The following is a 26,759-nucleotide window of genomic DNA, read 5'->3' as shown; positions in this document are numbered from 1 at the left end:
ACAACTACTGTGTCTCATCCCGTGGGATCTCCTCACCACCCTGGGACTTGTCTCCTCCCAGGTGATCCTTCCACAGTACACCACCCTCAAGGTCAGGATCAGGAAGCGTTGCCTTTCCCTGGCCACCTGAGAGGAGACTTTAGGCAAGGGTTTAGTGAGGGATCTGTAGGGTCCTTCACAGCAGGATCTGGGTCTCTCCTGGTACCTACCACTGCCTGTGGAGAGGGGTTCTTAATCCTTCTTGTCACAAATGTCACAACTGGGCTACTTTTGTTTTCTCATGTGATCCTGAATCAATACTTGCCATCACGTTCTGATCCAGCTGTAAAAGGAATGAACTTGCACTTTGATATAAAGGAAGCATAAGGACACAAGTACCAGGCACGACACTGTACATCCAAATGGGCCTACACAGACAACTGTGACATCAAAATATATCTGTGTATAAAGCTCCACCTAAAAAAAACAAATTCCATACACCTGGCATACTTGTCCTCTGGGTTGCATCATATGGTGCTAGCTTCAGAGTCAACAAAAAAGAATACTCCTTTGGAATAAGAAAATATAAGGAAGTGAAAAAAGGCACACTATTGTACTAGTCAAAAAGCTAATTGATATGTATTGTAATCTGCATATGATGAGAGTAGTCACTTTCACATGTGATATGGTTGCTGTTCACAAGCTTATAAAACCTACCCTTGGATATTCACTAAGAAAACACTAGCAACATACCTGTTCTCCTTGAGTGGTGTTGTACAAGACTCTGACGAAGACTGCCCATCACATTATCCTCCTTAAGGACAAGAAGTGAATAGATAAGTAAACACAAGCTAAATTAAAAAAGTATGCTCAAATCCTTGATGCTATACCTTTAAATTCAAATTATGGAGAGAAAACACATGTTGCACATTGACAGTGTTCATTACTTTTTTGATACCTTTCAACATCAAAGTGATAATAAAAATATCATACCCCTGATCCCCTTCAATGGTGTCATATGGTCCTGTCATAAATGTAAGTACATCAAACATTGTGTTAATGTTGGAAAAATAAAGAACAAAATTCAAAATTTAAATGAAATCTAAATGTACAAAAAAGGTAGCAGGCGCCCCTCAATCGAAAGAACAAGGCATGATAACCTGTTCAGTGGTTATTAACCACATTGAGAGTTCACAGCCATTGCTTTTTGCTCACTGTACCTTCACAGATGGGAAATATCCATTTGCATATCAGTCTTTGTCCCGCCCACAAGGGCAGTCCAGCACCGAAATGCTATGGCAATTCCTCTCTGAACAAGAGTACCATCAGCAACCCCATACACGTGTTTCAGCCTTGTTGGGCATCATCAGTGAGGTGAAGCTGAGCCTCTCTAAGCACAGTGAGCAGGGAGTCCACGTCTGGTTGCCCCCAGGTAACCCAGGGTGACCAACCCCAAGTTCCTTTCAAAAATACAAAAAAGGTAGCACTTGAGAGTTCGCAGCCACTGCTTTTACTCACTGTGCCACTGATGATCCCCAACAAGGGTGAAACACGTGTATGGGGTTGCTGGTGGTACTCTCGTTCAGGTTGGAGTTGCCATTGCATTTCGGTGCTGGACTGCCCCTGGGCAGGACAAAGACTGATATGCAAATGGATATTTCCCATCTGTGAAAGGCACAGTGAGTAAAAGCAGTGGCTGCGAACTCTCAAGTGGTTAATAACCACTGAACAGGTTATCAAGTCTGTTCTTTCGAGAGAGGGGCGCCCGCTACCGTTGTAAAACTATTTTTCAAGGAACCTGGGATTGGTAACCCTAGGTCTTCTGGGGGCAACCAGACGTGGTCTCCCTCTCACTGTGCTTAGAGAGGCATCAGCTTCACCTCACTGATGATCCCCAACATGGGTGAAACACGTGTATGGGGTTGCTGGTGGTACTCTCGTTCAGGTTGGAGTTGCCATTGCATTGGGGTGCTGGACTGCCCCTGGGCAGGACAAAGACTGATATGCAAATGGATATTTCCCATCTGTGAAAGGCACAGTGAGTAAAAGCAGTGGCGAACTCTCAAGTGGTTAATAACCACTGAACAGGTTATCAAGTCTGTTCTTTCGAGAGAGGGGCGCCCGCTACCGTTGTAAAACTATTTTTCAAGGAACCTGGGATTGGTAACCCTAGGTCTCCTGGGGGCAACCAGACGTGGTCTCCCTCTCACTGTGCTTGGAGAGGCATCAGCTTCACCTCATTGATGATCCCCAACAAGGGTGAAACACGTGTATGGGGTTGCTGGTGGTACTCTCGTTCAGGTTGGAGTTGCCATTGCATTTCGGTGCTGGACTGCCCCTGGGCAGGACAAAGACTGATATGCAAATGGATATTTCCCATCTGTGAAAGGCACAGTGAGTAAAAGCAGTGGCTGCGAACTCTCAAGTGGTTAATAACCACTGAACAGGTTATCAAGTCTGTTCTTTCGAGAGAGGGGCGCCCGCTACCGTTGTAAAACTATTTTTCAAGGAACCTGGGATTGGTAACCCTAGGTCTCCTGGGGGCAACCAGACGTGGTCTCCCTCTCACTGTGCTTAGAGAGGCATCAGCTTCACCTCACTGATGATCCCCAACAAGGGTGAAACACGTGTATGGGGTTGCTGGTGGTACTCTCGTTCAGGTTGGAGTTGCCATTGCATTTCGGTGCTGGACTGCCCCTGGGCAGGACAAAGACTGATATGCAAATGGATATTTCCCATCTGTGAAAGGCACAGTGAGTAAAAGCAGTGGCTGCGAACTCTCAAGTGGTTAATAACCACTGAACAGGTTATCAAGTCTGTTCTTTCGAGAGAGGGGCGCCCGCTACCGTTGTAAAACTATTTTTCAAGGAACCTGGGATTGGTAACCCTAGGTCTCCTGGGGGCAACCAGACGTGGTCTCCCTCTCACTGTGCTTAGAGAGGCATCAGCTTCACCTCACTGATGATCCCCAACAAGGGTGAAACACGTGTATGGGGTTGCTGGTGGTACTCTCGTTCAGGTTGGAGTTGCCATTGCATTTCGGTGCTGGACTGCCCCTGGGCCGGACAAAGACTGATATGCAAATGGATATTTCCCATCTGTGAAAGGCACAGTGAGTAAAAGCAGTCGCTGCGAACTCTCAAGTGGTTAATAACCACTGAACAGGTTATCAAGTCTGTTCTTTCGAGAGAGGGGCGCCCGCTACCGTTGTAAAACAAAATCTAAATGTATCCCAACATGTGGAAATCAAAAACTCCCAAAGAACACATAATCTATCCCATGTGTATAAATAAACCATATAGCATACTAACAACACATTGGGCCTCATCACAAGTTTGGCAGTAAATCAGCGCAATTACCGCCTGGTGCGAATAGCGTTACTGCCGGGCTGTGCGGCATGGCGCAATTAGTGTTGTATCGTAACCTGCTGTGCATGAGCCCCTGACGCCGACGGTAACACTATTAGCAACCAGCGGTAATTGCGCTGGAATAAGAGGTACAGCCAAGGTAGAAGCACTAATAGCGCTACCGCCAGGAAACCCATTGCTATTCGTGCCAGTGGAAATTGCATCACTGGCGGAACGGGAAGTATCACGGTGGCTATTTTGAAAAACACAATCAATCGAATAGCTCCACTTCCTGCAGCCATCCGGTCCTGCAAAGCTGCAAATATATCCCAGGAGATGCTATGATGCAAGTGGCTGAATATCGCCTGAGAAAGTCAACATTTAGTGAGGGGGAGCTAGTTGTCCTCACAGATGAGATAGTGGCCCAATGTGATGAGCTGTACAGAAGCAGGCAAAGGGAGACCTGTGGCCAGCGGTGGACAGGAATCAGAAACATCATCGTCCCGAAGGTGAAAGCAGTTTCCAGTGTATCCCATGATGGTGGGGATTTCTGCAAGAGGCGGAACGACCTGAGAGTAAGGGTGCAGGGATGTCCCAACAACGTCGTGAGTCCCTGGTGACAGGAGGAGGCACGGTCGAGCCACTGGTCCTCACCACCGGGGAGGAGAAATGCAGCACAGTGCTGGACCTGAGGGGATAGACAGAGTCAGCAGTGCAGAGGCATGAGCCAGCAGCCAGGAGGCAGAAGGTGAGTGACCCCCTCCAACAAATGCACACACAAATGACAGCCCAGCATAAGAAGCCCCAGTGGGCAGGGAAACAAGTCAGCAGACCCTGAAGCTGAGCATGCAGACAAGGCAGAGAGACGAGGTGGCACATCTGCCACCGTCCACAGCAGCCATGGGGCAGGGCATCAAGGGCACCCCTGAGCATCATTGCAGGGGGAAGGGCAGGCAAGTGAACCAAACAAATGCCATGCGCAGCTTGTGCCAGTGGAATAGAGGTGCGTGAGTGACAATGACACCATGCAGCAGTCACCCCAGCACACGCTGTCCCAGTAGGCCTGCCCCATGAGTGCATGGCAGACAGGCCACAGGGAAGAACACATCCCGCACACAAACATGTGCCTGCTTGCCAATCACCTTGCACCACAGTACAGCCCTGCTGGCTGTGAAGAATTGCCTTATAGAGCCATGACAGTGCCATGGAACAAGCCACCCCCCACACCACCATTTGACTGCCACCCGGGGAGGGGATGTGGGGCCATGAAGGACCACAAGCATGCATGTCAGTCACAAGCTGGCCCAGCATGGACACCCTGCCCTACCCAAACACAGGCCAATGACCAACATTGCATGGGTCTCACACCCATTGCCACAAGCAACCCCATGGCGGTAGTCCCTGCATCCTCCCATGGCCAACCATGTGGATTTGCCCATGTGTGTGGGGTCACACTCTACCATTGCAATTGTGTCTTGCATGCCTACAAATGTTGGGGACCATATCTGATGACATTCCCTATGTCCCCTACAGGCACTCACGAATTGCCAGTGGCTGAGGAGGTATCAGGCCCATCAGGGAGTGGCACTTTAAGGCCCGCCACCACCACCCCATGACGCAACACACAATCCCAGCCTAGGTGCCTGGACTGCCGTGCAATGCCTGCAGCCAGAAAGGCCAAGCTTGCAGGTGGCACCGCAGGCCCTGCACCAATACCAGCAGCCACCAGGAGCAATACAGGCCAAGCTGCACCCACACCTGTATCCATATGCACAGGCACCAAGCCCAAATCTGCTGCCAGTGCCACTAAGGAGCTACAGGGGGACACCAGCCCCGAGTCAATACCTGCTGAAGGCTAACACCCCCAGGGATCTTATGTCTCAACTGCATTCAGCCCTGGCCCAGTTCAGAGCACCCCACCCAGACCACGTAGTCCGTCTAGCTGGGTGCTGCTGAAAAGGCTGGATGGCATGGATCGCAGGCAGCGAGAGATGGAGGAGATTGGGCACACACACTCTGCACACCTGCAGACCATCAGGGAGAGTATCTAGTAGTGCCACCCACAAGGTTGTGCGGCAAATGGTGTGGAACAGGGCCAAGATGAGTGCCAACACTTCCGCCCTGACACTATATGTGCAACGTGTCTGTGAAGTTACAGAGGATGTCTCGGCCCTAGCGGAAGCCATCCGGCAGGGGAATGAGCTACAATGGCAGCACCTACACCACCTACACCAAACCCACAGAGGGGTTACAGCAGGGAACGCTTCAATACCAGCCCCAGCGCCTTCTTTGCACAAAGTCACCAGGACCTAGCAGGGGGCAGAGGAGAGAGGCCCCGACTGTGAATGACTTGGGGACACTTACCGCCATGAATGGCCATGCTGGGGAGTTGGTGGTGGGGTGTATAATGTGCTGGGGAGTTGGTTGTGGGAGGAGGGATAGTGCGCTGGCGAGTTGGTGGTGGGAGGGGCAATGGGGGATAGCTGGGGCACTTCATTCCATAAGAACCGTGAAAATCCATCAATGCGAGGACATTTGTGGTTGTCTTTGTCGTGTTTATTGATTTGGTTGGTGTCACACAGTGATGCATGGCTTGTGCCATGTGAAAGTGTCAAGAGAAATTGTCTATCAGTCCCTGGCGTGCCATCCTCCCATCCCTCATGTCATCCCTGACAATGTGTGCATTTGCCTCAGCCACAGGCACTGCATCCTCATCCTCTGGGGGTGGCATCTCCACATCAGGGGGTAGCAGAACATTTCTCTTCAGGCAGATATTGTGCAACATTGCACACACAAGCAAAATTTTGACAACTTTCTCTGGAGAATACATCAGGGCTCCATCAGTGCGGTCGAGGCAGCAGAAATGTGCCTTCAGGAGGCCGAAGGTATGCTTAATGTACACATGGGTCCGGATGTGAGCGTGGTTGTAGGTATTCTCTTGCAGTGTTTGTGGATCACGGACAGCGGTCATTAGCCAGGGCAGCTGTGGGTATCCAGAGTCACCTGCATAGGGGGAGGCACAGGGATTAGTCACGGTGTAGGCTGGGGTTGGACTTACACATTATCAGTTCAATGGACTACTTGTGCATGCAGATGGGCCTTCATTTCATTGTATGTGTCTTTTCTATGTCTGTGCATGCAGTGTCACTTGTGCCATGCATCGTTTATGTTTCAAATGCCCCCTGTTCCCTTGCAGCATATCTTACATACAGTGTCTGTCAGTGACATGTGCAGCGGACATGGTGGCTGTCATGTGGCTGTCTCTTTACACCATGCATGTGGCATGTTTGGTTCCCATGGGCCCTCCCTGGGCGTCTGGTGGCAACGGGTGGGCATTGTGGGCTGGCCGCTCATGGCTGCATGACCGTGGCACTGACAAGGATGTTGTGCTGTGTGGCATTTTGGCCATTTCTCTGCATTGGTGTGGTGGGTCAATGCTGCATTGTGGTACCTGTAGTCATGTTGCAGCTGCGGTTGATACTGTATGTGTACTACTGCTTCTCCATGCAGGTAAGTACGACGTGCACGCTCTCTGGTCTGTGCTGTGAAGATGGTGCGGGAGGAGTTGACGTACAGATTGCTCATTCACTTGCCATGCCAACCTTTGTGTAGCCATTTGCATCCCTTCCCCCATTTGGACATGTGCTTCGCGCCACAAGTTTGTTGGCTTTTCTGCTCACCCCCTATCCTGGTCTGTTGTCCTCTGTGCCTCTCCATGTATCCTGGAAGTGTGCTGTTCTGTAGGTCCATGGCATCATGGGTGGAACCAGGGTAGCAGGCACAGCAGTGAGTGGTGCACAGGTTGGGGTCGCAGGTCACCTGCACATTCATGAAGTAGTAGTGCTTGTGGTTTCAGTACGCTGCTTCGTGGGCCTGGGGAGCCACCTGCACAACATGAGTACAGTCCAAGGTAGTGATCACATTTGGCATTTGAGCAATGGCATAGAACTGTGCCTTCATGGCATTGAGCTGTGCTGGGGCGTAGGCAGTGAGATGTGGTGTTGCATTTGCCACAGGAGGGCTTCAAGCACCTGGCCCAACACTGCACAGAATGTGGGCTGTGCCATGCCGTGCATCATGGCCACATAGTGCTGGAAGGTGCTAGTTCCAAAAAATTGTAGGACGGAGACTAGTTTTAGCAGTGGGGGAATAGCTGTCTGGATGTTGATCCTGCTATGATGTTCTGTATTGTGGCGAGTAGCTCTCTTATGGTTCCCCTGTTGAGGTGGTACAAGATGACCAACTGGTTGTCGGTGAGGGTCCAGGGTGAGGACCTAACCCTTGGGATCGGTGCACACCTTGAATCGGCTGCTGGAGGTAACTACACTGTGTTTTCGGCAGTATTAGCGCCTGTTTTCGGTTCTAATATCGCCGGACATGCCGGCTATAATAGCACTGGCTGAAATAGTGGCAGCTGTAATTGCACTGGCTGTGATAGTGCTGGCTGATTTTACAGTCAGCGGTATTTGTGCTGGCTCATGATCCGGTGGAGCGGTATTGGTGACGCTAATTCCGTTACTGCCACTTTTAAGGGTTACCACAAGACTTGTGATGAGGCCCATAATGTCATTAAATCATAAGGTTCATACATGAATCAATTACATACATGAAAACGGACAAATAAAGAGTCCCCAAAATTCAGGTGGAACAATATAAAAGTGCATGAATAAAAAAGTGCTGTATATTTGTTTAGTCCTAAAGAAAAAACAAAAGACCTACTTTTTTAACTTAATGATCAATTATAAAACCACAAATCAGTTCAAAATAATTCCATTTAACATTATCGTAAAAAAAAAATACATTCACAATCACTAGAAGAAACAATAAATTTACTCAAACTTAATTAATGTCTTCTGTATCGAGCTCATGAAGGGGCGTCACCAGATCATTCCTTTTGTAGTTTCAACTATGTCCCTATTTTTGGACCAATTTTCTTCAGGACTTGCTCCGTTTCCACAGGGATACTTGCGTTTCTGAATTTTTCAATAGACGCTCCCTCTCGATTAAGTCAAGGCTATAGGGATAATATCGTGCCTTGCTCTTTTTCTCTGACTTGATCCCAGAAAAGAACGTGGTACTGTTCACTCCTGGTCTGGTTTAAAGAGGGTTTATAATACATGTTCTTTCTCTTACGGAAACCCCCAATTAAGGGATTGCCACAAGCATTAAACTGCTTCCTGGCTTGCGTGGCAGGGCAGTAAGCATATATTCTCCATTTTCCCAGATTGCACCTGTAGTGTGTTAATTTCGGCCGTGGTGGAGCATACTCAAGGCATCTCATTCCTCTGGGGACAAAAATGCTGCAAAAAACCTAAAATGGGGACTGAAAATGCAGCAGAAAAGCTAACCGTCTGCGTTTCTATATAAAAATAATATCAGACCCCTTCACCCCTACAGTGGTGGCATATGGTCCTGTCATAAAAGTAAGCATGACTGTTCCTCCCGCAGAGCGGAAATAAACATATTAAACATAATGATGATGCCAAACGATATTTACAAATGGAAAGTGGGTTGTTGTTATCCATCAACTGATATCTAGAGAGTGCAAACACATACACTGGTGAAATGCATGAAGATTACAGTACCCACTAAAAGTAAAACCCACATAAAGTGCACAAATACATACCTGCACACCCTGGTTTCTGCCGGATCAGACAGGAAACAGAGCAGATCTAATGGTATCATCCATATGAAATGTAATTAACATGGACAAGACTATATAACGTAATCATTACACCATCAAACAATATTGGCAAATACATTCATGGCTCGGATTTATTTTGATACACAAAGGCAAAACATTGAAGTAATCTACATATCAACACTCATTGTGATACAAAAATCTAGATACATTTTGGAGACACAAGAAAAGCATATGACATAATATGTATTTTTATCCAAGATGAGGAACAGAGTTTGGAATTTGTGAAAGTATTGAATATTAGGCAATCAAATAGGATGGCGCCCAAAAAAAAGAAAAGTTGTCACCAAAAGCTAAAGAAAAATATTCATGACATTGTATATCCATTTCTATGTAGCCAGAAAGATCAATACAAAAAACATATGACAATCATACCTATGCATCCTGAGTGGTTTGAAATGATGCTGTACAAGATAAAGACGTCATGGTCCTCACCTGTATCGTAGTGTGGGGAAATCTGTCCAAAAGGGTATGAGGCACATCATATTTTCACAGTGAAAAGAAATATAGGAACCTCACATTTCGCGCAACATTAGAAATAAACAAATGTGAGTAAATGTTGTGATGTCAGCAGCCCATCTACAAAAAGAGTGTATTTGTTCACACTAAATTACAAGGCCAAATTAAATCTTTCCAGTTATATGAAAATATCAAGCAACCTTTATTAAAGGGAGAATAGTCAAATCAGGGATGAAAACACACAGCATGTTATAGAAAAGTAAAAAAAAACAAATTGGGAGCTTGATTGTGTCTGTTTTCTTCTTTACAGGACTGAGAATCAGCTTTGTATAAAGAAGGAGACTCGGAGGTGGCTGAGTTCAGAGCGAGGTCAGAGCTTCAGTGCGGCTTGTTTCTCACTGTTTGGACGTTCGCGTGAGGCGAGGCGAGGTGAGGTCCCTTTCTCTAACCGGACGAGGACCATGGAGGGTGCACGGCTCTTCCAGTTCTCCAGCTGCAGCATCTAGAGCCCAGTGCACAGAGGAGCCCAGAGGTGCGGAGGCCAAGCGGACTGCGGGTGGAACATTTGGCGGAACCCGGCGGCATTGCGGCTCCGTAGCTCGGCGCACACTGTGCCTTGGTGTAGCGCTCGAAGGGGCCACCCCTGTGTAAAGGTAACCTCTATCGCTCTGCTGTTTGCTGCTCTTGTTGTTCTAGTTGGTGAAACTCACTGTGTTTACCGAATAGAAATCCGGATAGGGAAAAAAAAACAGTCCCTGGCAGTTTACTGCTATGAGGCAATGAGGCACGGTGGTAGGAAGGCCACTGTGAAATCTTGGGCCGGGACTTCCCCTCCGGTGCGAACACTACAGTCCTTATTGACTTTTCCTGTTCGTTGAAATGGCTACCAGTCCATCTTTCCCGGTCCCCAATACAACGGAGCCACAGGACAGGTTAGTCTGTGATCTCTACCCTAATGTGGATATTACACGCAAAACTATGTTTTCTGACAATATCCTGCAACACCAAGAGGGAACAGTCGAGGGGCTGGCCAGAGGGGGGTGTCCCTCGCAACAGGGGTGGACCAGATACTCACCCCTGGGCCACCCACTGGTTCGCACAACAACGAGCCCTCGGTTGGAGCAGTGCTCGTGGATGCTTTGGGTGTTGGCAGAGAAAAGTCTGTTGAGGAGCCTCAAGGGGAACCAATCTGTGTAGCCCCTCCAACGATGCCTGACGCAAGTTCTTCATCTCCACTGAGTAATGAGTCAAACTCGTTCAATGAGGACTGGATGGCCAAAACCAGGAGAAACAATCCAGACACTGTTGATCCATTTGTTTAAAGCACTGAAAATCGGCAAAACACCTCTAAAGCCCAATACCAAAGGACAAACCAGGGCTGGAAACCCTTTGGCATCACCCCTGCGGTTGGTTTAAACAATTCAGCTGTTCACAAGGTTAACCAGCCCTACAAGGGTAACCATCACCCTGAGTCTTTTGATCTATCTTTTCCTCACCTGACCTTTGACTCATTTGATAATCGGGGGGAAATGCTCACGGTCCAAGGGAAAAACGGGGAGTTGGTGTCACATGAAGGGGGTCTTCACTTCAAAGTAGACAGCAGCTGTTGCGTGGGCCACCCCTCCTGGTTTCACAAAGGGGTCTTTCAGCAGCAGGCTCCCTTCCCCAGTAAACGTTTCAGAAGGCAACCTTCTCCTACGGATGAAGATCTTTTGACGGTTCTGGCCACCACCCAGGTGGAGGAAGAGCCTAAAAAGGACCCTCACATTGACTCTAAATTGATAACAGCTTTTGCGCTCGTTATGGCTCCCTTCATGAAATTCATTGAATCCCAAAATGATAAACTTCGCAACGACACGACTACAATCTCTATGCTATACTCCAAAATTATTTTTGTAGAGGGGTTTATTTCGGCGCTCCAATCCAATCTAGACAAAAATGCGGATCAGACAATACAAATTCTGAAGAGCATCATTGAACCGATTATCAAGGAAAAAGAAATGAGAAGATCAGAGAGGTTGAGCTCACAATCAGTGGGAGTGGGTGGATCCCTTTCGGGAGTGGCAAATCCGGTAGAATCATCTACCTCAATGGATGCCACCGTTACGAAGGGCCCTGAGGAAAAGCTCCCCTACTCAAACCAAATGGACAAATCAACAAGCACCGACATCAGCATTTTGGCTGATAGTGGTACAGAGAAGTTAGGCTGTTCTTCAAAAGATGTAAGCACATCGGCGACTGCCGGGGCCATTACCTTGTCTCCAGCTCAAGTTAAACCACCAGGAGGGTGTGCCCCAAAAAAGAATGTTAAACTATTCGACTTGTTTACAAAACCACGGATCAGCCTAGTTCCATCGGACGCTGAAAAATTAGTGGTAAACAAAAACGGCGCGAGGAACTATGAAAAATCCCAAATCTTGTCAAAAAAACAAATAGGGTGTGCAAACATGAATCAGCTGAAAGGCCTAACCCTACTACAGCTACAAAAAGACTATCACTACCCAGAAACCTTGTGCTTCCAGACAAACCGTCCATTTTTTAGAGATCTACAAAGAAATCAGGCGCAGTTTCCACAAAATCAACAAATGCGACGTTAGACGCAATTGACAAAGATACATTCACTGAGAAGGAGAGTGATAGTGTGGAAATCTCCCTCATGGACCTATCTGTGTACACTAAAACAAATGATTCCTGGGCAGAGGAGGTGGGGTCTGCTTCGTCTGAAATTGAAAGCACTATGGAGGACGACGACCCGCCCGAAACTGTCAAGGCCAAAGGAACTGAGCAGAAGCGCGATGTAGTCGATCAAAAGTCCAAAGACGGTGGGGGCAGTCCCGCTGCAAACATCAATCTCCCACCAGTAAACCTGAAAATCCTCGGGTGGAGACTCCACTAAGAAACTTATGTGGAAGTCCAAAGTCCATACTCCGAGGGAAAACATGGCGCTTACTTCAGCAGAAGACAAGGAGTTTACTAAAATGACTAGACCCTTGGGTTTTAGGACCCTGGAAAGCAAGAAAATCTTACTGGCACTTAAGCTCACCGAAAACGAAAAAAACAACAGTGCTCAAAAAGACCTTCAAAATGGTCCTAGAAGATCAGTGTCCTGGGTTGATCAAATATCGGTGGAGCCACGCTCTGGGCCCAAAATTCAAATTGAAGAAAATGTGCCTGAATTCAAGGCTGTTAATGGAAAAAGCAGACTACTATTGGAGAGAACCCTGGGTTACGAAGACAATCTTACCATGAATCGTGCCAACGTCATGAGACTCCCCCATTCAGTCGATTCCCTTGCACAATTAAAATCAAAGGACATTGAACTGATTGAATTCCACAATGAGCAGTGCCACGATAGCGTTGTACTGCACCTGGGTGAGCGTTCCATTAAATGTTTACTCTTAAAAGAGGGTTCAAACTCAATCTCTGGGGATTCACGCTCAAAGTGTTAGACGAGGATCAATCTCGCCTGTTGGAAGGCCATAAGGTAAGGAACCAACTTTCAGCAAGAACCCACACGCTGAAATCAGGGTCTGACTCTAGTCCCGAAGTGGCTGTAGTAAAAAAAGGGGAAGGATGGAATACAGGTGGATGCTGGAGGTGGAAGGACGTGTTCCTTTTTGAAAAAATCTGTGGACAACTCTGCGGGAGGCTCAGAGGACTGGAGCTGGCTGGCGGGCTTCCTAACAGTAAAATCATAATGCCAGCAGGAACCCTCCGGTGGCCACTCAACTATCTCGTCTAGAGGGAAAAAATTCATGAGCTGGAAAACAAGGGGGTTCTCGCACTTGTTTGGAAATCAAGCTCTGGATCTGTCCAAATACGATTTATTTTGCCTTCAGGAGACATTGTTAATGGACCTTCCCCTTCTGGATGGGTTTGAACTTCATATTAATCCAGCCCTGAAGGGCTCCAAAGGTAGACCCAGCTCAGGCCTCGTACTTGGTATTAAACGGTCATGTGGCCTAATGGTGGTCTCCTCAGTAAACCAAAACCCATGGATCCAATTAACTAGAGTGAAATCATCCACAAGTGATTTGGACAATTCACTGGAATGGAGGCTCCTTATTTGTAACGTCTATTGGGCCCCTTCTGAAAGACATAATGACAACTTCAAGCAAGTACTCCTAAAAGCAATTGATGATGAAAGAATCCTGTGTCCTAACTTGGAGGTCCTCCTGTGTGGGGACATCAACATGGAATGTTTTGACAAAAAGGGTAGCAAAATGGAGGTCTTGCCCTTGTTCTGCATTAAGAACACGATAAGACGAATGGACTTTGAAAAAGAGCTCCTAAGAAGAAACATCTTCATGGTTAACGGCAGTCTGAGGGGCGACAAACCAGCTGCCAAGACTTGAAAGCGTGTGAATCAGGACAGTACGCTGGAATACATTTTTGTCACAGAAGGCTTGATGGGGAAACTAAAATCCCTGGTAGTTGTCCCCTCACTCCTGAGTGATCACAATATTCGTGAACTTGAAAGTGAGGTCTGGGACAGAAATGTCTATACGCCGGATCAACACCTTCCGGATCATTACCTTGGACTGGGTGCAGGAGGCAACAGACTGCGAATTAAGAGAAAAGACACGGGTGCACTATTAGACTCTCTAATGAGTTTAAAATCTGGTGATCATGAATCAAGTACTAACATCATCGAATATACGAAAGTACTTATGGACTTCTGTACAAAGGAGTCAGGAAATGGAAGTCTCACTACTTAGAGGCACGTTTACGACGACCAAATAAAAGCTCAAAAAAAGGTAGGGGCAAGGAGGCGCTTTCAAAGATCAAAATCACCAAGTGACTTAGGGCTGCTCAAGAAAACCAGAAACAGTTACAAAAACTGGCTCACCCAACACAAACATTCTATACTCCAACAAGACAGTGAGAAGATGTTAAATCTAGTTACAACCAAAAATATCTCTGACATCTGGAAATTAATTAACGACACCTGTAACCCAGCGGAATCGAAAACCATAAACCCAGTTTCAAGCTTGGCTTGGGAAGAACACTTCCAGAAACTATACTCTGAGAGAAGAGACTGTGTTGTACAAAAAACCCTCACATCGACTGAAACATGGGACCTAAAATTTGAGAAACAGGATATACTCGATCTCATTAACAACTCTAACTCTTCTAGGGCGGCAGGGCCCGACGGTCTCACCAATGACATTCTTAAGAGAGACCCGGAGAAATGGGCACTATTTATGACAAATTTGTTTAATGTCATAAAGAGAGAAAAGAGAATTCCTCATTTTTGGACTAGGTCAATAATTGTGCCCATTTTCAATCCAGGAAATTATAGACCTATCGCCCTCTTCGACATGGTGGGAAAGATATTTGCTGCAATAGTCTTGAGACACCTGAATAAATGGAGTAGGTTGACCCACCATCAAGATCCTTGGCAGTCGGTGTGAAGATACTGGTGGGGGTTGCCTGTACTTCCGCTCTCTATATGGTAGAGGGGAGGCACAGAGGACCCCAGCCAAGATTCTCAATACGGTAGCAATGGACGAGCAATCAAGGCCTAGCTTCTTGGCAGGTGATGCAGGCTGGTTCTTAAGTACAGTGTATTCCCCGAACCCCCACAAAGGAATGTCCACACACTGTATTACTGAAAACACAGGCTTTATATAATTAATAGTCAAAGGTATGTACACGATCACAATAACGCACTTTGTACTCGGAAATCAACAATGATAAATATATACAATTCTAAAGTGGTACCACCAATGTTATCAAATCTCATTAAAGTGTATCAACTGTACGGTTAAAATGTCACACAGATCAATAACGAGGAAACCAGCAATAGAGATAGGAAGGACTGTAAAATGGTTGAAACAATAGGCAGATTTCTGGATCCTACCACTAGGCACAGTTCTGTGTGGAGATCCCCCCACCTGGGCAACCTCTAAAATAAAGATATATAGCACAAGCCCAGTCCATATATTGTTCAATAGCCTTATTTCCTCCTATTAAGGTTTTACCCCCCCAATGTACCTGTAGAGTTCTTCGAAGACGCGTCGAAGGATCTTTCTTGAGTGACTCCCTTTAAAGCAGGAGCCACAGATCGTCGAGAGGCATCGAAGATGGTGAACTTGTCGTCGACGGCGGCGATGAGAAGTTCAAGGATGCAGAGACCCCAATGTCGATCCAGGTGGTGCTCGTCAGCGACGTCCTGCGAGGATGAGGTGTGCGGGGCACCTCGGCGATAGATTGTTCAGGACCGCAAAGAGTTTCAGAAGAGCTGTGGCCCAACGAGGGCATCGAGTCGTCGAAGTCTTTGTGGCCTTCAGGTGGTGGGAAACCTACCGGCGGATTCTCCTCGGCGCGTTGGTCGTCCTCGACTTTCTCCGGCGGGACAAAACGGTCGACGCTGCGGACAAGGGAGTCCTTGGATTCAAATGTTCTTAGGCAAAGGGAGCGGGCAGCCCCGGTCGTCGGCGGCACGGCATCAAGTGGTCCCCCCAGCTGGGCAACACAACTTCGACGGGCCTCCAGCGGTTACACAAACCTGCGAACCCTGATCGACGGCAATAGACTTCGACAGTGGCGAAGTCCAGGTGCTTTGCTTCGTTCTCCTCAGCGGTCCCGTCTCGGGTCGGCAGCCTTTCGAGGGTCTGACTTGCACGGAGCTTCGGCGAAGGTTAGCGGTGCTCGATGGTCCCTCGGAGCACGGGAAGAGGGCGCCTTATCAGGTCCTCTCTCAGATCAGTCCTTGACGAGCTCGGCAGCTTTCAGATCAGGTCGAAGCAAATGCAACAGCAAGTCTTCATCTTCCAGCTGGGCGTCGAGGATCAGCAGTTCCAGTTACTCGTAAAGTGAAGACACAGCTTCTGAACGCTTCTGAACAATTTCCAGTGGTGAGAGGTCCCCAGATATACTATTATGTCTCTCATCCACACTGCTGGGTCACTCTCAGCAGCCAATCATACAGAAGGGCATTCATGCAGTCAGTCAGCCAATCAGGCACACAGTGCATTCAGGCCATCCTCCTCCCTCTCAGACACTCACAACAAGGAATGTGGATTGGGACAAGTACCCAGCCATTCAACACTACACACTACATTCAGGCCAGTTTCAGACAGGGCTGTCTCAGTCTTTGTCTCTCATACCAGAAACCAGACAACCACAACAAGAAATGCATATTGGTCACACACTCCATTCACCCAGGTCCCACCCACAGGAGGTACCCACAACATACAGTCACTGGGAAGGCTCCAGTCAGTTTGGACTGGACTAGACTGGACTTCACAACAACACCATATATTGAACTTCTACCCAACAGCCAGTCAGGGGGAAGGGGCAGAGTCAGGGCTTCCCAGGGCTTACAAGGTAATAGGTAATAGAAAGCAAAAGGCCACAGGGGCCATCTTGTTTTCCATCAGGAATCAACTGATTCCAATGGCAGGGCCTGGGGATCCCCAAAATAAATCGAGGATGGTCAGCGCACCTGTCAAAGTCAGCATGGAGCTGCCACCAGCCCATACCCTGCTCTGCGGGCCACCCACAGGTGCCCAAAAACATACACTAGGGGCGCAGGGTTGTACCCCGACCCATGGGTGCCATAAGGGTATCCCACGGGTTTGTTCACCAAACTAAAAGAGAGAGAGCTGCACCGCCAGGAGTCCCACATGAACTCCTGTGCGGAAAATATGACAGAACACACGATAAAAAGGCAGTAAAGGACAAGGATACGGAGGCCCTGTCCCGCCGATGCATTTCCAGCATCACAGTCGGGATTTCGTAAAGGCATTGGAACGACCTTGAATGTTCTAACTATTAACATACTAAAATGTATGGTCAAGGAAAAAAAATATAACTCCATCTACATTGCGTCCATTGACCTTGAACAGCCATTCGATTCGGTTGACCGTAGACTATTGTGGAACAAACTGAGAAAATTAGGCTGCCCAAATGACCTAAGAGAGCCCTTGAAGGCATTGCACAGTGGAACAACTCTCAGAATCAGACTCGACAGAAATGGAACTCTTTCGAATAAAATTGTCTCACAAAATGGGCTGAAACAGGGGTGCCGTTTGGCTCCAGCAGTATTCTGCCTATTTATTTCTGATATGCATGAAGTTTTCGATGCTACAAGAAGTTTCCCACCGAAGATTGCAGGGACTTCGGTGGGCAGATTGCTGTTTGCAGACGATCTTCTACTGTTAGACCAGACTGTGATGGGTTTCCAGCGACAGCTAAAAGCATTGGAATCTTACACTCAGGAAAATGGTCTAAGAATCAATCCCAAAAAATCGAAAATCCTGGTACTAGGAACCAATAACAGTGTCAAGAAATTGTAAGAAGATTCAATTCAACACTACAGCTAAGTCAATGCCTAGTCTGGGATACTGAATGGAAACCCTTATGGATATATCTTTATGTTCAGTTCATGAGTTCTGGATGACTACCCCTATATAACACCCCTCTCTTAGAATCCCCCTGACCCTACTGAGCCAAGAAGTAGTTCTGTTTTGCAAGTTTAAAAGGTTTATTTGAGAATGTAAACAATATAATATATCACACTTTATAATAAATTAATAATTGAATATCACACTTAATCTGAGCAGTAATCAATAATGGATAGTCTGGCACTAGCACACTTCTTTATAATCAATGATGAGTGGGTATAGGATGGATAAGATAGCAACAATACTTTTATGGTTTCAAATAGATGCAATGTGGAATGAAAATGCAGTGCGGCAAATAACTTGATAGGATTTCAGCAAAAGACAATGTAATCACTTTCTTGGACAATTCACCCCCCCCCTTTATGCAATGTAAGGAGATGAAGATGAGAGCACACAGTTGTTAGGAATGCAATCAAATAGAATTCAGTTCAATTCCCCCCCAGCAGCTTATACACAGGCAAAGTGCTTTGAATATGGTGACAATGTAGTGAGAAATATGCTGAAAATGCTTTTAATTCCCTTTAGGAGGTTCAGGGTGAGTGAGAGATACTAGGGATGAGTGCAGGCTCACTTTAGCAATGAGTCAGAGATGGTGATTAAGAGGAAAACGAATTTTTAGCAAGGAAAGCAAGGAAGCTGCTGTTTTCACACGTGGCTGGATTTTTAACCAAATCGCGAATCGCAGCAAAATTTGCGAATGCGTGAATCGCGATTACGGCAAAAGTATAAGGAGTAGCAAGTCGGTTCTGGGTTCGTTGAAAAGCTAAGATTCAAGTTTCTAGCCCAAATGGTTCCAAAGATATGAACGATTTTGTAAAGGTCGTTTTTCGAATTTAAAGTAACTCAAATTGACAGGTGACAGCTTTTAAAAATGACAGGTGACAGCTATGCGGCTGCAGAATTGACAAGTGACAGTTAGGAGGCAGTTCTACTTAGATTAAATAGATTGAATTATATCACTGGAAACTAAGAGATTTGGTTTCACACCGTCCTAGCTGTACTCACAATGTATCGGGTCAAGATGGCTTCGGTTCTGGTTTCGCCCCGGACGGTCTCTGCGCACAGCGTCTGGTCTCTGCTCTGCTGGTCTGGTCTGACACTGCTCCTGGCCCGGCTCCTGGATCTCTGGGTACAGCGTCTGTGCACAGCTCCTGGATCTTTCTACACAGCTTTCTCTGGACACAGCGCTGATCTGCACGGCTCCTGGATGCTGCTACCGCTGTTAGGTTTGCTGGATGCTGAGGCCTGCTGAGAAGAGTTCTCAGTTTGTGGGTTTAGGCCCTTGCTTTGAGTTCTGAATCAAGTTCTTTGGAGTTTTAAAGTCTAAGTGTTGGATCTGGTATCTTCTGGATGTTGTGTGGTCCGGCAGAGCGCGTTGCAGCAACTGGATTTCAATGTCTCTACCTGTCCCAGCAGTTCCTTTTTATGTGTTTTGAAAGTGGGTGTGTGCCTGGGCCTAGCTAAGCCTGCCCCTCTCTACCTGTCATTGGCCCAATTCTCCCCTCTCCCATGATTGGGGGAAGGAAATGTGAGTCAGAGTGATGCTGTAGGTTTTATGGGTTAGAGGATCCTCCCCTGGTCAGTTTGCCCACAAATCTATATTTGATTCAAATACATATTGCACAGATACACAGTTGTTTAAAATTACATGCACCCATCACATATCACATGAGGTATACTCTGTTCAAACTCTGCTCTTCCTGGGGGCTTGCATTCAGAAATGGCAACATTTTGCACTTTTTAACTGGTTTTGCAATATCGCACATTAACCCAAATTTACACACATGTGCGCAAGGAGTATGGACATTAATTGATGAAGTGTCAGATTTTTAACATGCAGACATTTGGAGTGAGACCCTATTTTCTGCTGGCAACCCCCCAGATCATACCACCAGGTCCTAAAACCTCTTAAAATGTGGGCAGAAAAATCACAAGAATTATGGTATCATTTAGATAATTTTGACAAGTCCGCACCATGAGTTATACATCTTTCTTAAAATCATATTCTGGCCCCAACAGGGTTGTGTCTTCCCAAGTCACATGGTGGAGAAACCAGTCTATGCACTTTCTTTAAGCTCAGCCTGTCCTCAGAGGGGCTGCCCCTCCCCGTTTCTGCCAAGAGGAAGCCACTTTACGACCTCCCCTATAAACCATCTGCCTGATTCAAGGAAGGGCTTTGTTCAAAAGGAAGCCATTTACGACCACCCTAATAAACCATCTGCCTGGGCCCAGGACAGGCCTTTGTTCAACTCCCTGTAGCTGCTCCACCCCTAATCTAATCAGAGAGGTGACAACTCCTTTTGGCAAGGGGAAGAGTGGCTGAGCAGGTTTTAACTCCTGTGGGGGTGTATGTCAGGCAGAATTCAGTTTCATTAAGCCAGGTTTTAGATAAAATGTCACTTTCTGTCCCCCAGTTTAAATCACTTACGATTTTTACATACACTTTAAATAATTACTTCCTTCAAGTCATTTCAGAATATAGTTTTACATTGTATCCACCTCTTAACAAGTCTTTCCTTGGTCTGGTTTTGTTTCATTTGTTCAGTTTTACACACAAGTCTGGTGGTTTTAAAACGCCGGCTTTCTGATAGTGGTGAGTACTGGTAATGCAACCATTTTTGGGATTTAAGAAAATGAATTCCCCACAGTTCTAGGTTGCTTTTGGCAATCAGCATTGCCATTCCCAATGGTTTCAGGCTACTGTGTGGGTAGCCCAATGGTGGTTTTAGGCAGTGCCCTCCTGTGCTCACAACATAGGCAAAAATGGGTGGCAGCCTATTCTTCATGCATTTCCCTGTGCATTTTCTGGGAAGTTCTGGCCATCATGATGTTTTCCATGCCAGTACTGCACAGTTTTCCTATTCTGGCGTAAATGTGGGCTTTTTGGCCATCTTGGATTTTCTAAGCCCACAGCACCAAATGTTGCAGCATGATAGCTCAAACGTGGGTCAGGACACGCAACAAAATTCAGGTGGTCCTTGTCTGGGGAAGTTGTTCATGTGGTCTCGTCCATGATTTACCTTGGGAGCTCGCTAAATAACAGCATCAATGATGGTCCGGGCATGGAGAGGCTAAGAAGAAAAGTCACGAATTTGGCATTGCAAGCTCTCTTGATCAATCAACGCTACTGTTCATTTTCATGTCGACCGCTCCTCGATTTCTATAAATTAAAAGTATCACCTATCCTGACCTATGCTGCCGAGGCGAACGTTTTCCTGGCCCCTGAGGTTTGACGTTTACTGGAAGGCTTATTTTGGAAAAGAGTTTTGAGGCTTCCACCATCTCTACCCATTAAATGTGTGAGGAAAGAACTGGGGTTAACCTCCCTCTACACTGCTATGGTTTGGAAATCTCTGACCCTATACAGCAAATGCCTTGGTCCTCCGGAAAGAAGTGGCTTTTTGACTATTAACGAAGCGCTGTCCACTAAACAGGTTCCAGTTCTAAATACATGGCAGAAAACTTGCAAGTGCATCTTGGACAACATTGCCCAAACAGAAAACCTGCTAGTGACTAACCCGTCCAAGGTGAAGAAAAAATTCCTTGACTGGGATTGGATCTCAACCCAGGACAAGCTTAATTCATTCAAGTCCCTGTCTTTGGTCCGGGAAGACTACTACTGAAGAGGCACAGTGCTTCCTTACTTAGACAAATTCCCTTCTCACAAAGAAAGGCATCAATTCCTGAGATTCCGCTTGAACCTCTACCCTACAAGAGAAGTCATGGGAAGAAGGACCAAAAATAGGGAAGATCGGACTTTGTCATGCTGTTGTTGTGGTCAGGAGACTGAAACGTTATACCATCTGATAATGAGCTGTACTTCATTAAAATTTCTTAGAGAAAAATGGTTGGCAAAACACTTTGAGAATTTTAAACTTAAACCTCCTCTAGAGAGGTGGTCTATCATAAAATGGGGAGGAAAAGTATCTCTGACTTTGGCACTGTTAAACTTTGTGAGAATAATCTTTTTAATTTTGGACACTTAGTTCCTTTACGCCCTATGAACTCAATTCTGTACATTGAGGCCGAGTGCCTTCGTTCTCAAATACTGCTCTGTTTGAACATTGGCGGTTTTTATTTTTATTTTTTCTCCCCTCTAGAGTTAATTCATTTCTTGTTTTTTTTCCCTCTTTATTACTGATTCATTCTTTTTTTTATATGTGCATTTAACGTTTTTTTGGAAACTAATTGATGCAATAAAATAAAAAAATAAAATAAAAAAAAAAATCTTTCCAACAAGAACTTGATGGCAACCATTTTCTAAATGTGCGCCTGTTTAAATACCAGTTATAATATTGCAGTGTGGAAAAGAAAGTCATTTAAGAAAATGCCATTTGTGAATTAAGCCGCCACTTTGGGCTGACCAGCAACACTGCAATTTCTCTAGCCACAGTAGCAGTGCTGTGGAATGTTCTCTCAAAGGAAGTGTAAACTCCTTTGTACAAGGAAGTGTAAACTCAGGTTGTCTCAGGGGGATAGCTCAGCTGGAACATACTCGCCTTGGAAACAAGATGACTCAGAGCAATACAGGTTCAATCCCTGGGTACGTGCTTAGAAACCTCTGGGTATTAAGCGCGTTATAAATAACATATCATATAATATTATAAACACAGGGCTGTGAGGCTGGGCTATAAACTATATGACAGTGCCTGGAATCATGAAAGGGACAAATGCTCTCTTTGTTTTGGGAACAGGGCTTTCGGCAGAAAACAAATGCTACTTATTAACAAACCCCATTTGTAATTTGACCTACCAACAAGTCCCTAAAAATACATGGAATATATTTGGAGAAGCAGGCTTGCAGTACGTTTCCCACTTGTAATTAGCAACTTTCATCAAACAAGCCTTCTTGTGGGGGATACCATTTAAAGGTTAAGAGACCTCCGGGTTCAAAATTAGGATTCGATGAACAAGAACTAAAACCAACTCCTGGTTGACAGGCATCACCCAGTAGGCGGGGGCTATGATTGGGGAACCAGGAGTGAGTACCCAGCACACTGCAAATCTAACTTCCACATGAGTGCCACACTTTAAATTTGTGTCCATTACAATTGATTGAATATGTTTAAATGTGTACTAGAGGTGTCCTAATTTGTCTTTATTGGCATTCTCAAATACTCAAAGTTCATGTCACATATACATGTTCGTAAGGTACCAATTGCATGGGGAGCCAAAAATAACTCCTGGTATCTGTTGGTTTCTAACTAGCCAGGCTCTCCCAAGATCGAAGCATGAGCTAAATAGCTCCCAGGTCACCTCAATTTTCAACCCTGGACCTGGAGTCTGACATCTGTGACAGCAAGTTGCTGTAATCACCGAAAAGGCAGAGAGCTGGGCCAACAAATGGCATGGCTTGGAGTAACTGAACTTCAAAGAAAGTTTTTCATGACAACTAGCCCTTGCAGGTGTCATAAATGACCCAGCTGTGAGCTTCAAAGGAACAACAACATATGACATAATCGTGTCTTTATGTCATGATGTCACATGCACTACTGCATAGTACATTAGGCGGCCGTCGTAGAGATGCCGACTCCTGCAGGAAGCTGGCCCTCTCCGTTACTAGCGTGTACAATCTGAGGCAAATATATTTAGCTGTTTTTACTAGAATATCTGTTGATGATTTAACCTTTAGATCATAGACTCTCTTACAGAGTAGATCCGGGTTTTTTGTACTTATTGTAAGGAACTCATGGTGGCGACAGTAAAGACAGACACAAGTGATCACAGTTCAAGGGTGTTTATTAAACTGATTCAACGGGTTGGAAAAATGCCTAATCTAAACCTAACTCTAAAATGGGAGCAAGCTACGACTGTTAGGACAGTTTTTCTGAAGTCCAACTAAGGGCTTAGTAAAAGCATTCAACTGAAGCAGTACAAGACTCCACTCTTAGTATAAGGCTGTACCACCTGAGTTCAGGGTGGCGTAGACAGAGCAGCCAGGTTTATCTTGGGAGAGGCCTGTAGAATCAGTACAAATAAAATTGTAATACAAATGGTGCAAAGAAACACTGACAGACTATGTATGTACAAATAAATGATTTATTTAAATACAAGTAGGCCGAGATAAATCTAGGGGTGAATAAATACTATCACACATTATATGCAATCACAACTATAAAAACACAACACTATACCTGAAGGTACACAAACCAAAGTATAAACCTTATACGGAATACCTAACAGTAGTTCTAGGGAAGTCAAAACATGTTCATACACATTCAGTGTAGGTCACACCTATTCTTGGGGATTAAGAACCAATGGTTACTTTCACAATTAAATTCAGTAATGCAAGGGCAGTAGACCCTACCAGTTGTACAGTGACTCTCAGTAATAAATCACATAATCAGTCATCTGGACAGAATATGTTTGTGAATAGTGAAACACTTATTCAAGGTACAGTAAAAACGTATAACTACTTTTTTGATAACACACAGTTAAACTAGGTGAGCAAAACCTAAGGATGTAATATTCAATTACATGTACTTTTGAGATCAGTGATTAAGACTGAGGTCAGGTTGATAAAAGCAGTAACTCTTGTAACTTATTTTTGGATGGCACACAGCTAACTCAAGGTAAGTAAAACATATACTTTTTAAATCTCACAATGAAGTCCAGGTTAGATCTTTCCCAGCAATACAAGTAACATATATATGACTTATGAGGGACAATTAGAACCAAAAACTCTTCTCGTGTCTGTCTACAACAGCACAGGGAAAGCAAAACCCAATGTTACACTTTACTGAATGACTTAAAGTTATTCTAAGAAGGTAGGACCTAATGCGGACTTATTCTGGACAGGCTAACAGTAAGTCAGGGGAAGCAAGACCCAGTTGGGGAACACTCATACAATTATCCTAACAGGAATAATCTGGTGAAACCAACAAATTACTTTTGGGATAGCACAGAGAGTAGAGCGCTCGTTTTGACATCTGTGCTGGCAGGGCCAAACTCAGCCTTTCATCCTTCCGAGGTTGATAAATGAGCACCACACACCGTGGGTAATAATAAGCACTGCTCAGATGCCTGAGGGTTCATAGCACTATATAAATACTAAATTATTATTATTATTCTTACACATCCAAGATAAGTAAGAACCTTTGTAAGTGTTACAGTGTTACAGTTACGATCTAACTATTTTTCAAGTAAGTAACTTTTAAACACTTATTTTCTTTTCTAGGCAAAAGGCCCAATCCCTTCAAAGTCTTTCCCTTATTCTTGGAGCATGAGTGTTCAGTGGCAGAAGGGGGGTCACTAGGGTCTAGTGACCAACAGGCAATGTCAGGATAGGTTATTAAGTAGCAAAGGTCAGAGTTCCTTAGGAAGACTGAGTAAACATGTGAATATTTTGCTTCTAGAGCTAGAAGAGGGTCCAGGGGCTTCGCAGAAGACACCTTAGCAGGATTCTAGCAGTGGGACTGGGTGCACTGGATGAGAGGCCTCCCCATCACAGAAGACACCCCACACTTCACAGGAATCACAAGAGACTTAAGGTAAGCACATACCTAAGCCAACACAGTACCTCAGCATTGAAGAAGATTTTGCAGCAGGAGAACTTCAGGATCTGCAGCCAAATACCCGGTCAGTGGATTCCTTGTCGTGGTGACTGAAAACAGGACCTTGGAAGGGACTTTGCGGCAGCGATCAATGGAGAAGGCTCTAGGCAAGGTTTTCCTCATGGCTGGATGCGGTTCTGTAGATTTGGCACCTTTTACAGGAGCACAGATGAAGACAGAATATCGTGGTTGAATTCTCGTAATTACAAAGGTACAGCACTCTGTTGAGGGGACTTTTCAGACTTGCTTTGTGTCCCTGGAGATGCACCAGGAGGCCCACAAAGTTTTAGCGAGATTCAGAATTAGTAAGACCATGCACCGCACAATGGCTCGAGGTCCCAAGGTATTGGGGTATTGCAGCCCTGCAAGGTCACAGCAATGTGTGGGATGGCTCAAAAGGCAGGTCTTCTTGAGTCTAGTGGGTCTCATCAGGCTCTGGGTCAGGGTCATTGTTGTCGGGTCCCCAGGTCGATTTGAAGGAGCACGCTACAGCATGCTCCGGATAGACAGCAGGCTCTCCGGTCACTGGAAATCATCTCAGCCACGTTTTCCTTCATCATCGCCTTCAGTTTCGGTTCCAGTGGTCGACTTGTCTTCAGCTTCCAGGTTTGCAGTATTTAACAGGAAGTACAGCACAACCTCTGCATTCTCTCCCTGTATTTTACAACAAGGGGCAGTCTGGTTGTCCAATCAGGACAGCCAGCCCCCACTGGGATTTTTCCCCATTCAGGAAAGGAGGAAGACAAAGGGCTGTGGAGTTTTAGATTCCTCCCTAGTTTCCTGCCTTTACAGAGAGACTGGAGCCTGGGCGGGGAGTCTATGGGACTCCTGCAGAAGATAAAATCACACAAAGGAATTTCCCACCCTGGATGTCAGGGGAAAAGAACAAGAAAGGGCAAGAAACACTAAAATCGCAAAAAAAGAAGCCCAGCCATTTTGGTAAAATTAGTACCCTTAGGTGCCTTTACTGCAGCTGTGAACACAGCCTGCGGTAAAGGTGCAACAAATTGATGCAAGGTATCACTGCCAGCAGACATTAAATGTAAGCATGTCCCTGTAACAGAATTGTTGCAGTTTCAGTGTGAAAGGGGTACATTGTCTCTCCTCAGCACTCCACATAAGGTGGGGTGTGCTGGTTTCACCAAATAAAATGTAAAAGGGATCCAAAGATCCTTTCTACCCTTGGGGAACGCAGTTCTCTCAAGGTTAGGCAGAGAAAGTTTAAAAGGGGAGCCCCAGGGCAAACCAGCAACAACAGGTACATATTGCCAATAAGTTGTTAAAGAGGATAACGTTAAAAAGACACTAT

At 45.8% G+C, this 26,759-nt stretch overlaps 1 long non-coding RNA gene across 1 annotated transcript in view; it reads right to left on the bottom strand.

Moving 5' to 3' along the window:
• The window catches only part of LOC138489041 (uncharacterized), a 262,875-nt gene that overhangs the window by 201,188 nt on the left and 34,928 nt on the right, over window positions 1–26,759 (bottom strand). The window contains exon 2 of the long non-coding RNA XR_011274746.1: window positions 733–793. This is a non-coding gene — a long non-coding RNA (uncharacterized lncRNA). The remainder of the gene's footprint in view (window positions 1–732; window positions 794–26,759) is intronic.

The sequence above is a fragment of the Ambystoma mexicanum genome, chromosome 9 (genome assembly GCF_040938575.1).
Source record: "Ambystoma mexicanum isolate Mex_15411 chromosome 9, UKY_AmexF1_1, whole genome shotgun sequence".
Taxonomy (NCBI): domain Eukaryota; kingdom Metazoa; phylum Chordata; class Amphibia; order Caudata; family Ambystomatidae; genus Ambystoma; species Ambystoma mexicanum.
The sequence above is the reverse complement of the archived record's forward strand: the minus strand, read 5'-3'. Positions and strand labels throughout refer to the sequence as shown.